At 41.8% G+C, this 14495-nt stretch overlaps 1 long non-coding RNA gene across 1 annotated transcript; it reads left to right on the top strand.

The window, feature by feature from the left end:
- The first annotated feature begins 378 nt into the window (after positions 1 to 378).
- Positions 379 to 13497, top strand: LOC147374490 (uncharacterized). The gene is made up of 4 exons (XR_015162817.1): positions 379 to 506; positions 9720 to 9811; positions 11357 to 11443; positions 12425 to 13497. It is a non-coding gene; the product is annotated as an uncharacterized LOC147374490 (long non-coding RNA).
- Positions 13498 to 14495: the final 998 nt, after the last annotated feature.

Here is a 14495-nt window from a genome sequence, read left to right as displayed (position 1 = left end):
AGTATATGATTGTTTGCTGATTTGATTAATTTGGAAAGTGAAAGCGAAGTTGCTCAGTTGTGTCTGATTCTTTGAGACCCCATGGACTGTAGCCTACCAGGCTCCTCCATCCATGGAATTTTCCAGGCAAGAGTACTGGAGTGGGTTGCCATTTCCTTCTCCAGGGTATCTTCCTGACCCAGGGATCGAACCCAGGTCTCTCGCATTGCAGGCAGACGCTTTACCTTCTGAGCTACCAGGGAAGCCCCAGATTAATTTGGGGAGTGATCAGTTACATTTATGGTATTCAATGTCTCAGTCTATAATAATGCATGTATGTATATATGGCTCTTTTATTTATTTATTTATTTTATATGGCTCTTTTAAAAGACAGAATCTCTAGTGTCCCCAGTTCTACTGGAACCAACACTTCTATGCTGTCCTATGAGACCCAGGATAGTTTCTCCTTTAGGGGTCCCAGAGTGTGGCATGTCTACCGCTAGAGGTGCCTGAGATGACTTTGGGAGGTATGTGAACACATTTTAAAATTTCAAATGGTTTCCAGTATTTATTTTACAATAGATTACTTTTCTTTAGCTACAGTGGATCATTTTTCTACTGATATTAATATAAAAAAAACATAGTTTGTGAGTCTACAGGTACTATTGCTTAGGATGAGATTAAGGTGTCACTAATAGATACAAAGATAAATATTAAAAGCTACAATAAAAAGCGCATGAATATGACAGAAACCAGGAAGGCAGTACAAGGTGACCCAGGTTGAGAAGACCCTGCTGTCTTGTGCTTCCTGAAACACTATGAGTTCAGAAATGTGACACCTGACCCTCATCCATCCTTCTTCTTGCAATATTCCAAACAGCCAAGGTAAGTTAATTTAGTGGCTGGCTCTCTGTGTTCCCCGTTTCCTGCATAGATGGTGCAGCAAAGCAGAATCCACAGACCGAACTAATTGTGCTGCATTTAGGTATCAGAGACGACACCAGGGATTTATATGTTTGGTGGCCATTGATTTCACTTGGGTTTATTTTACTTTTGAGAAAGACGAAGAAGGAGGTAGTAATCTCTTCCCCAGGAGCCCCAAACAGCTGATTCGGGGTCACAGGACTTGCTGGCCTGGAGGCATTTCAATACCACGCTCAGGCCCTCGCAGAGCAAATCCCATGACTCCACGGGACTGCCCACACTCACTGTTGTGCCAGAATGCCCCTGTGAATGATATGCTGGAGTGAGTAGGTCCTGCAAAACACTTCATATTTTATAGGAATTTTATGGGAAAAAGGTGCTCGATTTTGGTGGATTTAGTTTAGTTTAACAATTGTCATTTATTTATTGAAGTAAAACCTTTTCCAGAAAGGATATGAGATGACTTACAAAAATACACATAATAAGATTAAAACTTTATAAACAAGTAAGTGAGGAAACCAAAGCAAAAGGAAAGTGAGAAAGTGAGAGCAGGAAAAAAAAAATGGAGCCAAGAGTGAGATCTGTCACCAAAATGTATTGAGAACAGGCTCTGCAGTTGCTAACGGTGGTGGTGGAGTGGCCTCTTGGCTTCCTCACAGCAAGACAGTGAATCAGTAACGAGTGATGAGCCCATGGTGACCCTGATTTTTTTTCCTAAAAGGAGAACACAAACAAGCAGCTGCTCAGGTCAAGGCTAAGCATACCATGTGCTGAGATCAGCAGAGTTTCTAGTGGACACGTGATGCCTTCCATAAAATCCCCAGTAACGCCCCTAGGATGCACCACAGTGGCTTCACAGGGCCATTTACTACCAGGTTCTTAAGCAGAGGTGGCCAGTTGATTTTTGATAAATATCTGAAGGCAGTTCAGTAGAGATAGGACAGTCTTTGAACAAATGGTGTTAAAACAATTAGATATTTACATGCAAATGATGAACTTTGATCATCATATAAAAACTATCACATCACATCATATAAAAACTAACTCAAATAGATCACATTTTCATTTTAATTTGATAGCTTTATTGAGGCATAATAAATAGTATATTGCTCATACTTACGTGTGCAGTTACATAACTTTGACACACACACACACACACCCCCTAGGAAAAATGGAACAGCTGCTGAGGGAAGGCAGACTATCATCAAAGGTTCAGTTGCAGAGAACGAAGTCCACTCTAACAGAAAAATCCACTCTAGTTTACACAGAAAAACATATTTCAAGGTATTAAAATGACGTATGGGATCGTTACAAGGGCAAACAATATAGGCTCTATACTGAGCTTCTAGGAACAGCTCTCAGTCTCATGACCATAGTTGCCACAGTCAGCAAGCTGCCTCTGACTAAACTAGGAAGCCACCCAAACTTCAGCTGGCCTCAGAGCTGTGCCTCTTCTGCTGGGCTTCTCATTAGTAAATAGATGGCATGTGTCCTGCCTCTCCTCACATCAGTTCCAAATTCAAGTCTTGCATCTGATTGTAGAAACCTAACTGACATCTCGAAATTTAGCTTCAAGAAAGTCTGGGAAATGCAGTTTTTAGCTTTCTAGCTTCTGCAGTATGGGAAGGCACTTTAGAAGGAGCTTGGGATAGACATTGAACAAGCAAATCCACAATATCCATCATGCTGTGAAAGCAGTTGGTTTGAGGGGGAAAATAAGGAGTTCAGTTTTGTACATGATAACTTTAAAGTATCTTTTAGATATACTAGTAGAGATGTATAGTAGGAAGTGGAAGAAAATGCAGCATGAGGTAGTGGTACAAGCACAGATTCTGGATTTGGGTTCAGTCTGGGTCTTGAACCCAGTCTGCTTGGGTTCATATCATACCTCTATCATTTATTGAGCTTCCCTCATGTAAAGAATCCACCTGCAATGCAGGAGACCCTGGTTAGGCTCCTGAGTCGGGAAGATTCTCTGGAGAAGGGATAGGCTCTCACTCCAGTATTCTTGGGCTTCCCTGGTGGCTTAGACGGTAAAGAATTTGCCTGCAACATGGGAGACCTGGGTTCGATCCCTGGCTTGGGAAGATCCCTTGGAGAAGGGAAAGGCTAACCACTCTAGTATTCTTGCCTGAATAATTCCACGGACAAAGGAGCCTGGCAGGCTACAGTCCTTGGGGTCGCAAAGAGTTGGACACAACTGAGCGACTTTTGCTTACTTATATTAGCTGTGTGACATTGGAAAAATTACTTGACCTCCTGTGCCTCAATTTTATCACCTACAAAGTGGGAGTAGTAATAGCATTTGCCTAAGTAAGGTTGTTATGACAGCCTAAATGAGTTAAGGTTTGTAAAGTATTGTTTAAAACAGTACCTGTCACAGAAAGTGTATGTGTTTGCTAAAGTACTAACTACCATTGTTTTAATTAATAATACATTTGGCCCTCCATATCCATGAATTCTGGGAGATAATGAATTTGTGCTGTTTTAAGCCACTAAGTTGGAGTTGTTATACAGCAGCAGATAACTACAGTGGGCTAAGTATGAAGTGATATTAAGGAATTAATAAGTTAGAACTGTTACAATTTGGAGTTACAAAAAACATTCTTTTTACCCTGGGGTGCTACCTGCCTGCCTCTCCCAGGGAGCCTTAGCCCCGTGTTGGGCCCAATGACGCCACCTGGGTGGTCTGTGCTGACCTGGGCAGCCTAGTCTGTTGCCAAACGTACCTGTTCTGTCCAGCCGCAGGTCCTGGTGGCTTCTACCCTTGCCTGCAAACTCTTAGTTTTGTATGTTCCACTAACCCAGGTAGGGGTGATGGGGGCGGGGCAGGTGGAGGGCAGAGGTGTCAGGCTTCAGCTGCCTCTTAGGGCAGAACACTAACCCAGCCGTGGCAGGCTTACAGTGCTGGCCCCAATAAAAGCAATTTCAACCTTGAAAAAAAGTATTCTTTTTAATAACACATTTGGAAATAAGCAGGAAGTATCTGGGATTTATTTTAAAATAATGGTAAAGAAATAAATAGTTCAAAATACATGAAGAAAATACACTGAAATGTTAGCAATCAGTAGATCCAGGTGATGGATGTAGAGCGAGTCTTTCTGCTTTTAGGTATGTCTGATAATTTCCATATTAAAATGTAAATATATATACATATAGATAGGTGTGTATAAAGAAAGAATTCCATCTTAAAGCCCCTTTCCCTCCTCTTCCTCCTGCCTCTCCTGCTCCTCTTCCTTGTTCGTGTTGATGTTCCTAATTGTTCCTTTCATTTGTCTCACAAAGGTATCCCTTTAGGGCCAGCTGTATTTCTGAAAGACGTACCTAGCACAGCATGTTTTTATAATCTCCTCTTAAAAGTTGGATTAAGCCTTCAAAGCCCAGCTCTGTGCATCCTAGACTCCAGTGTGAGCCACCCAGGGGGACCTCCTCTCAGCAGGTCTGGTTGAGCCCTGGGGGGCTGAAATGTCGTTGAATAATGGCCCTTATTCGCTGCCTTTCAGGGGGCCTGGTATGCTCTCCTGGTGCCAACCCCAGCTGTCTTTTTCACCATTCTGAGCTCTCCTCCACCACCTCAGCCGAGCCTTAATTCTTTCTCAGAAACCCAGTTCCTTAGGCAGAAGCCACGTGTTCCGCTCAGGCCCCATCTGACAGCTGTGGCCCCCAGCCTGGCCCCACAGACATTCAGTGTTCCTTTCACAGGCCGTGGCGTGTTCCTGCCAGAAAAGTCCACTTCCTTTACGCGTCTCTTTTTCATGGTGTCGCTCTTTGTGGCCTTGAGTGTCATGCCAATTCCTTGCACACTTGATGAAAGGATTTGGGGGCAGAAAACTTGAATCAATGGGGTCTTTTTATTTCTGAACATCAGTAAACAGCACGAATCAGTTCAATGAGTTCAGACTCAGTTATTTCCATGCTTGCTGCAGTCTCTCTACCCAGCATTAAATCCCACTGAAAATGCCTCTTGTTATCTCCGGCTAATGAAGAATGTCACTCTTTTTTCTTGGTTTGAACACACTCCAAAACATTGGCCTGAAAGATCAGTTTAACACTGGACAGCTCTGAATACAAAAATCTTTAACTTTCCCTTTTCTTCAGCTCACTGACATTATTCTAATCGTTTTCTTTTCTCTTCATTATATTCTGCTCACTGACAGTATTTTCATCTGTTTGGTTATACAAAATGCAATCATTTGTTTTTGAGACTAATGAAGGCATGCCAAGATCCTTTCCACTGATTAAGTTACAAATAATATAATTAGAGATGAAAAGGTTTGTTAACCAATTAATTTGTCATAGTTGTACCTCCATCAAAACCACTCCTCACCTATGTCATTCTCAACATCCAAATTCAGGAATAACACTTCACAGTATATTTAGTGGCACCAGCCAAGAATATGGCTCTCAATATTTTTTATTTAAAAATAAGTGGTGGCATATGAGTTTACTGAGAAATAAAACCACAGAAATAAATATTCCTGAAAGATTTTAAGGCAAAAAAAATCTATATATTGCTCCCTGTAATACTGAATGCCCCCATATTTTGAAAATATTCAACCTTTTATAGTTAAACTAGTAATACCACTCAAGCAGAAATTGAGTGGTACCAATGATATAGCTTTATCAGGTACTTTCAATATCTAGTGAAGACTTCAGCCCTGTAAGAGGGTTCAGTGGCCGAGTCCAGAATCAGACTGCAGATGTCCAACTCTCAGTTCCAGTACTTACTGTGTGACCTTGGGCAAATTACCTCACCTCTCTGTGCCTCAGTGCCTTCATCTGAAAAATCAGAACAATGAGAGTATTCTCTTACCACCTCATCTTGGCAGGTTATTGTGAAGAAAGTAAAACTGTATTGTCCAATATACGGAAAATAATCATTGTCATTGCCATTGTCATCATTCTGGATGGAGGCCAATTAACTCTCTAATCTAGCCTCACAACTCTGCCGAAATGGTCTTCCTACAGCCCTGCTCTCATCCTTTCTCACACTTGCCCACGCTTGACAAAACCTCTGGCATTTTTTCACTCATCAAGTAATCTGCCACTCCCCCTCAGAGGAATTTTCCTTTCTGTGGCAGGATAAGTCTGCAGGCTCTCCCTCAGAAGGCAGGAATGATCAGGAAACCCCAGGTCACAACATGAAACAGATCTGGTGTTTCACGATCCTCATTAACTTAAGCTAGATGAAGAGTTGAGCTAATTTTATTCCTCTGTTTGAAGCACATTCTCATTAGTCTACACAGAAGTCTATTCCCTTGTTTTATATTTTACTTACTCTCCTACTCACTCTCCTCCCTCCCATTCCACTGCCCACCCCCGACCCCAGCGTTCTGGGTTGAAGGTGACTCTCTGTTTCGGGCTTTGTGAAAAGGCTGTGTGACAGTGGTGAATGCACATGTTATATGTGTGTTACATGTCACGTTGCCCCTTCAATCTTCAGGTCCACGCTGCTGTGAGGACTTCTAGGCTTCTCTTCTCCCTACTGCCTGGTATCCTAGAACACCCATCTATACATCTGACTCTCCTAGTCCCCAGGTGGCAGACACAAGTTGCCTCCAGCAAACCAGGTTAAAGAGGGCTTCTCAGAAGATGGTCCTAGGAAGTCATGCTACTACATGAATGAAAGTAAAATTGGATCCCCACCTACCACTACGTCCCAGGTAAACTCTAGATTGATTAAAGACCAGTATCTGAAAGCTGAAACAATGGGATTAATAGAAGTAAGTGTGGGTGAATATCTCAGTGACCTGGGGGAGTAGAGAACTTCTTAAACTAAACCTCAAAAGCATGAAGGTCCTTGAATACTTTTTCCTTACCTTGGTTTTCCAGTCCTCCCCGACTCTTAATCTGCCTTTCTCAATTGCCAAGAGATCATCTTTTGTTTAAAAGTAAAAGTAGTACAATAAAACTTTCAACTCTCCCTTCCTGTGAATAGTCTTTTTTTCAAGGCTTTTCCTTTGTCCAGAACAGGGGTCAGTAACTGTGGGCCCATGAACCAAGTCTGGCCTATCTCACAGTTGGTACAGCATGCTAAACAAGATTTTTAATTTTTAAATGGTTGAGGGGAAAAACAGAAGAAGAATATTTTGTGACACTTGAACAACCTATGAAATGTCAGTGTCCATAAATAAAGTCCTGTTGGAACCCAGTCAAACTTGCCCCTTTCCATCTCATCTACACCTGCTTTTTCACTAGCTGCAGAGCTCAGTAGTTGTGACAGAGACTATACAACTCACAAAGCCTGAAGTATTGACTCTCTGGCTCTTCATCTGCCAACTAGATTGCAGGCCCCTTAAGGATAGAAGTCATATCCAATAGATCTTTTATTTCCCTGATGTCTTAGCACAGAGCCTTGAGGTAACCAGTGCTATTTAACACCTAGTGCTATTTATAACACCGAGGGCTATTTTTGACTTCAAGTAACAGAATATCCTATTGATAGGGTTTTTTATTCTAATGTAACAAGGGAGCCAGAGATAAGACTGGCATCGATTCAACAGCTCAAGCTCTCTTGCCCTGTCCTCTCAGGGTTGCAAGAGAATAGAGACAGCTCCTCAGAGAGTTTCTTCACGTGACCATGTTCAAAGGCAGAAAACTGGCAGCAACGTGGGTAAAGAAATGACCCAGTATACCCTCCTCTTTTAAGAGAAGAAAGTATTCTCTGAGATGCCCCATCCCTGAGACTTGTGCCTTTGGTATTAGCCAGAAGTGGATCGTGTGACCACTTAGGCCAGGGGCTGGACCCCTGCCCCCTTCAGAGCTAGAGCTCTCCACCCAAAACTCAAGTGGCATCAGAAAATGAGGAATAAGTGACAATGACTACTGGCTGCCTAGCAGTTAACTAATGATGAGGCTGATCTTTGAACTTGGAAAGGCAGCCCAGAAATTTGAACTATTTTTGTCTGAGTGGAACCAAGCAGTAGCTTGATTCCAACCCTCCCTACCATTGATAACTCATTTTAAAAGAAAATAACTTTTCTAAGTTGTATCAAATGGTTTTTAAACTGTAGAAGCACTTAAGTTAGCTGAGTCGCTTTTACAAGTTCTGCATGGTCCTTTCTATTGAAATTTAGTGGTCCACAGTCAGGACCCTTCTATAACTGCACAGAGTCACATGGAGTGAGGTCATAAACCGAATGGCATCCCACAGCTTGCCCTCTTCTAATCAGAACTCTTACATGCATAACAGCTGGTCCACCAGGACCACAGGGGTGCTGTTTTGCAATGGTTAAACAGAAGGATAGTAGTGGCTTTCAACCAAAGCATGCTGTTGCATGTAGGAAAGAAGGGCCAGGATGTGAACACACAGGTTCCAAGGAGACACAAAGGCGGTGCTCAGCATGTGATCCAGGCCCCCGGAGTCAGAACCGCTGGCTCTGGGAGCGTGCCCCAACAGGTGGCCCCTTTGATTCTCCAGCCTCACAGGTTTCACGTTCTGTTTATGAACCTCTGCACACTCAATTGAGCGAATGAAGGCACACTCAAATGAGGACAAGCAATAACAAGCAAAGTAATATAACTTTTAAACCTGGAAATCTCGAAATGCCAACTCTGTAAAGAGAATGTTATGATGTGGTGGGTTTTATATATTAAAAAAAATTTTTTTTTGGCTGCTCTGCTTGCTGCATATCAATGTTTCCAACTTTTTTTCCAGTCTGACTTTGTGGGATCTGTCCCCCTACTCTTGTCCCATCCTCTTCCAACAGTCACACCTGCCTGTAAGACCCAGTCATGAACATAAATGAGCCAATTTACTCAGTCGTCCCCCACAGAAACTTGGCGGGGCTGGGGGCAGTGGTGAGAAATTACAAATTTGTACATAGCAAAAAACCACTGTTTCACAAAGGCAACTTCCTTGGCCAGTTCAACGCATAGCCTTGACTCTGTAGATAAATGTTTCCAATGTCAGAAATTGGCCAAAAGAAAAACAGCAAAACATATTTAAAAATTTCAACTCTAAAGCACTGAATCCTGCCACGAACCACAGTCTATCCAAACTTCTCCAAGAAATTCAAATATGGCTATGGAGTTGCTTTCTCTGCTTCAAGTCAAACATTACACTTTTTATGACCTGTTATTATTGGCCCCCAACACACATACACACATTCATATTGGCCCCCAACACACATACACACACTCAAAAACTGTAATAGAAGTTTTGCTCTGGTAAGTGAATGAAAAGAAAGGGGATTCTTCAGAGTTGATGTCAGCTTCCAGGTGTATCCCTTACCCTGGGTCCCTGGGAAAAGCAGGGGATGAGGCCCATGGTGCTGGGACCTAAAGCTGAGTCTGCTCATAGATGTCAGCTCAGGAGCAGAGCGTGCAGCTTGGCACACTCTTCACTGAACTGGGTTTCTTTTGCATTTCTGTGTTTAGTTCAAGGTATTGAGCAAAACCTTTGTATCATTTTCAGTCATTTCATGTAAAGGATTAGTGAATATATACCATTTAGCTCTAAAGCTACATAAGCTTTAGAATTGACATTATTAATAAAAGAAAGGTAAGTAAATGTGCGAGAAAGTTATTGTCCAAACCCACTGAACTAAGAAAATGCTGAAGGTAAAGAGAGCAAGTTGGTCAGATGGTACAGCACCCAGTTCTATAACGCTGTGATCTGTGTTTGGAAGGAAATTCTGAACAGAAGATGCATGATAAGTCATGTCATAGTTTTACATTATTCTCTGCCCTTTCCTGATGCTAATTCACACACCACTGAATTTGATAATTCAGTGTCCCTGTTGTCCCAGGAAAGATGGATATGAGTGAACCACACCTAATGAAGTCAACCCTTCATCTGTCTGATTTCTTTGTAGAGACCATCACCAAAAGAGAGAGAGAGCAAGTTGGAATGTAGCCTCCTTATAAGAACTGATTTGTTCTTACAAGAGAAAGTGCGTGAGATGAGGTTTGTTTCATTCCATTTATGTAAATGTCTTCAATGGAACCACATTCTAAACATTTTCAGAATTTTCCCATATATACTTAAATCAGAAGCTTGCCACTTTTTATGTGAAGGAAGCTTCAGTTTGTTTTATAAATTTCATGTGAGAACTGGTAATAGCCCTCTTTTACTGGCATAAAGTCTCCAAACCTAAATCAACAAGAGTGGTCCAGAGCCTGCTCTGTGCCTTGTCCTTTGCTAAGTGTTTGTACACTTACTTTTCAGTAATAGCCTTTTCAATTTAATGAATAGAAAGTTCAAAAGTTATTGGAAGATGTGATACAATAAAAAGGAAGTAATGTTACTTACACATTACTCACAATGTAGAGTACTTAACGGAGTATGGCAAGGCTGTATATTGTCACTCTGTTTATTTCACTTATATGCAAAATACTGGGCTGGATTAATCACAAGCTGGAATCTAGATTGCCAGGAGAAATATCAACAACCTCAGATATGCAGATGATACCACTCTTGTGTTGAAAAGCAAAGAGGAACTAAAGAGCCTCTTTAGGCTCTAAAGGCTCTTTATCCTCTTTATGAGGATAAAAGAGGCGAGTGAAAAAGCTGGCTTAAAACTCAACATTCAAAAAACTAAGATCATGGCATCCAGTCCCATCACTTCATGGCAAGTAAAAGGGGAAAAAGTGGAAGCAGTGACAGATTTCCTTTTCTTGGGCTCCAAAATCACTGCAGATGGTGATTGTAGCCATGAAATTAGAAGACGCTTGCTCCTTGAAAGGAAGGAGCAAACCTAGACAGCATATTAAGAAGCAAAGACATCACTTTGCCAACAAAGGTCTGTGTAGTCAAAACTATGGTCTTTCTGGTAGTCACGTACGGATGTGAGAGTTGGACCATGATGAAGACTGAGCGCTGAAGAACTGATGCTTTTGAACTGTGCTGGAGATTACTCTTGAGAGTCCTTTGACAGCAAGGAGATCAAACCCGTCAATCCTATGGGATTGGCCACCTGATGCAAAGAACTGACTCACTGGAAAAACCCTGATGCTGGGGAAGATTGAAAGCAAAACGAGAAGAGGGTGGCAGAAGATGAGAAGGTTGGATGGCATCACCAATTCAATGGACATGAACTTGGGTGACCTCTGGGAGATGGTGAGGGATAGGGAGGCCTGGTGTGCTACAGTCCAAGGGGTCAGAAAGAGTTAGACATGACTGAATGACTGGACAACAACAACAACTCAAAATGCAGAGCCTGAATCTAAGCAGGAGGAAGCATGAGATAACTCCCAAAATGAGGGGCATTCTATAGAACACTGGCCAATATTCAAAAATATTAATGTCTTGAAAGATAAAATACTAAAGAGGCACAAGAACTAAACACAATGCAGCCATGATCTTGGACTGTATCCAAAGTCAGGAGGAGGGGGCAGGGGTTGCTGTTGGGATAGGAAGAAAAATTTGAAAATAAACTAGGGATTAGATAGTAGTAGTACACTGATGTTAAACTTCCTGATTTTAACAACTGCATTGTACTTATGTTAACAGAATGCCTTATCCTTAGGAAGTATCAGTTGAAGAAAATAAGAATGAAGGAGCGTGGTGTCTGCAAGTTTGGTTCATAGAAAACAATAGGTATGTATGTATATATACAGAAATAGATGTAAACTAGATAGTGTGCAAAGTTGGCAAAATGTGAAAAATGGTAAATCTGGATAAAGATTATACAGGAGTTCTCATACTGTTCTTGTAACTCTCCTATATGTTTGAATTATTTCAAAATAACCTTGAAGTTGAGAAGGTTATGGGAACATACCTTACACTTCTGAAATCAGGTGCCTTGAGAGAGTTCCCTGAACTTCACCTTTACCTTTAGCAAGGCACTGATGACTAAGTTGAGATGAAAAAGTTTCACAACCAAGTTTTGCAAGACTTATTTCCACTTTGAAAAACAATGATGGAGATGTGCAGTCGGGTGTGGGGAGTGGTCATTAAATCAATTATGTGTAATGGGAACTCGACCTCTGTTTCCTCTTCTTTATCTCCATTCCTGGGAAATCAGAGAAAAACATATCAGATGTGCATTAAAACATCCTCCCTATTACACTCCCTTTCCATCAAAATCAGGCTCCGCCCTCTGCCCTGGCTACAGGGTTAGCACATCGCCCTCACAGCTTGCAGACCTCAGCTGCCATCGGGCCATGACCCCCACCCGCAACTTGGTCTGCCTGGAGCAGCATAAGCCCCAGGTCACTCTGCCCCGCCACCATGGAAGCTCTTCCTGTCCCTCTGAAGCTGCTCTGGGTGACACAGCAGCCACTGGCACGTGTGGCCAGTGGGCACTTGCAATGTGCCGGTCTAAACTGACACATGCTGTGAGTATAAAATACACACTGGACTTCAAAGACTTCACGTGAAAAAATACATGCCAATCATATATACAATGTCTCAGTAATAGTTTTACACGTTGATTACATGCTTGAGTGATGTTTTAGAGAGATTGAGTCAAATGAAGCATAGCATTAAAAGAATTTCAGTTGTTTCACTTTATGTTTTTTAACGTGGCTGCCAGGAAAATTTAACGTTACATTCTTGACTCATGTTTGTCCCGGTCAGTGCTACCCAGATGGAACTGAGCAGCCCCTTTCTTCATGTCCTTCCTGGGCACCTCGACACATTTCTGCTGTAGCATCTGCACGTGCTCCTTCACCTGGCTGCTGCCTCCAGCAGGACTGCAAGCCCCCAGAATGGTGCCCTTTTATCCTTGGTTTGTCACTTTGTGCCTGGAACACCTCACAAAGGGTGTTAATCATTTATGTTCATTTATTCTTTTTGTAATCGGAGTGAAAGTCTCATAATATTAACCATTCTAAAGTGAACAATTTACTTCTAGGACATTCACAATGTTGTGCAACCACCATCTCGATCTAGTTCCCAGACTTTTTTTCCACCAAAATATAACCCATACTCATTAAGCAGTTACTCCCCATTCTTACCTCCCTATACCCCTGGCAATCATCTGTGTTCTTTCTATGTGTTTGCCTATTCTGGGTATTTCATCTAATAGAATCATACAATATGTGATCGTTTTGTCTGGTTTATTTCACAGCATATTGTTTTCCAGGTTTATCCACATTATAGCATGCATCTGTACTTCATTCCTTTTTTTTTTTTTTCGTCTCACCTTGTGACTGGCAGGATCTTAGTTTCCTGACCAGAGATCAAATTTGTGCTCCCTGCATTGGGAGTGCAGAGTCTTAGCCCTGGACTGCCATGGAAATCCCCATTCCTTTTTTTTTTTTTTAAATGTTCCTCCTTCTATTCATATTTTTCTCTCCCACCTCCCTGTGCCTCCTCTATGCTTATCCAACGTAATTCATCACTCAAGAACTAAATCAAGTCATACTTTTTTCATAAAGATTTCTACATCCTTCATCTTCCCTGAACCCCTTTAGTTCTATCTACATTACTTAATGTAAATGCCACACACAAGTGATGTGTAGGATTGGTTTTTAAATAATCCAGCAGGTATCAGGGTGGAGAGAGGGATGAATGAGACCAGGTTGGCCATATATTGATGATCACTGGAGCAAGGGATGGGTACATGGAGGCTGATAATGTCTTTCTCTCTATATTGTGTATGTTTGAAAGTTTCCAGAATAAAAATTTTCAAATGGTGTTTCATACTATTACCTGTTCTATGAGTCTTATCCTCCTCATGAGATCTTCTGCTCCTTTGTGGTCAGAGATTGTCATTCATGCCTTGGTTGATGATGGATGCCATAGAAAAGCAGACCTCCACTGGTGCTTGCCGAAATGAATTTTGTCTGAGGTGTTAAAAAGTTTAATTGAGAAAAAGCCGAATTCTGACATGAGAATATAGATCTAAGAGGCTATTCCAACTTCCGTTTCCTGGCCTTTCTTCTACAGTTAAAATCCCTTTTGATTTTTGCTCTAACTTCTTTCTTGGGCTTATAATGGATTTCCAGTGAACGAGCACAATGCACTTGCTCCAGTGTTCTGAGACATTTCTGGATAATCCATAATAATCAAAAACCTGGAAGCCAGGTTTCCATTCAGATTTATGTTTTGTCCCCTGTTTCCCTCTGCATAGAGCCCGTTCTAGTTCTCCCTTCTGTCCCAGAGATCTACCAGCACCAAAGGTGGGGAAGAAAGGTGCCCATCCATCATTGCTTCCACATCCACACGTTAAACTGTCATGTCTTACTCTCCTTCTACACTAATAATTCGGAGAAAGTACTTTGATAACAGAACTAAGACTCAGTATGATAACCCACAGTTTTCTACACCTACCACTCTTTGTAATTTCAAATGGGCAACTCTGTAAGAAGAGCCGTGTCAACAAATGTTTGTAGCCAGCGCCCCAGGAAGAAACTGCTTTATCGGAATCTAGTGTCTAGTTCCTTCAGATAGAAAAAACAGGCTGAAAATACAACAGCCATTGCAGCTTTATGATGGCAGAGGTGGCCAGAGAATGATGCACTGACCTTTTCTCCCCTTTCCCTGAAAAGTGAGGGAAAATATTTTTGTGGAAGAGTAATTTCAAAGCTTAGCAAACCTAGAAACAAGGGGGTTTAATTACTTATTCATGCAGGGAGCACCCGGACAGGAGAGGCCAAGGAACTGGACACGAAACAGAAGCCTGTGACTCATTTGTTAATGCTTA

This window comes from Bos grunniens, chromosome 4 (assembly GCF_055505025.1).
Source record: "Bos grunniens cultivar Pamir isolate PY7600 chromosome 4, Bosgru_T2T1.0, whole genome shotgun sequence".
NCBI classification, from domain to species: domain Eukaryota; kingdom Metazoa; phylum Chordata; class Mammalia; order Artiodactyla; family Bovidae; genus Bos; species Bos grunniens.
Note: the sequence above shows the minus strand (reverse complement) of the source record. Positions and strands in the feature narration are given on the sequence as shown.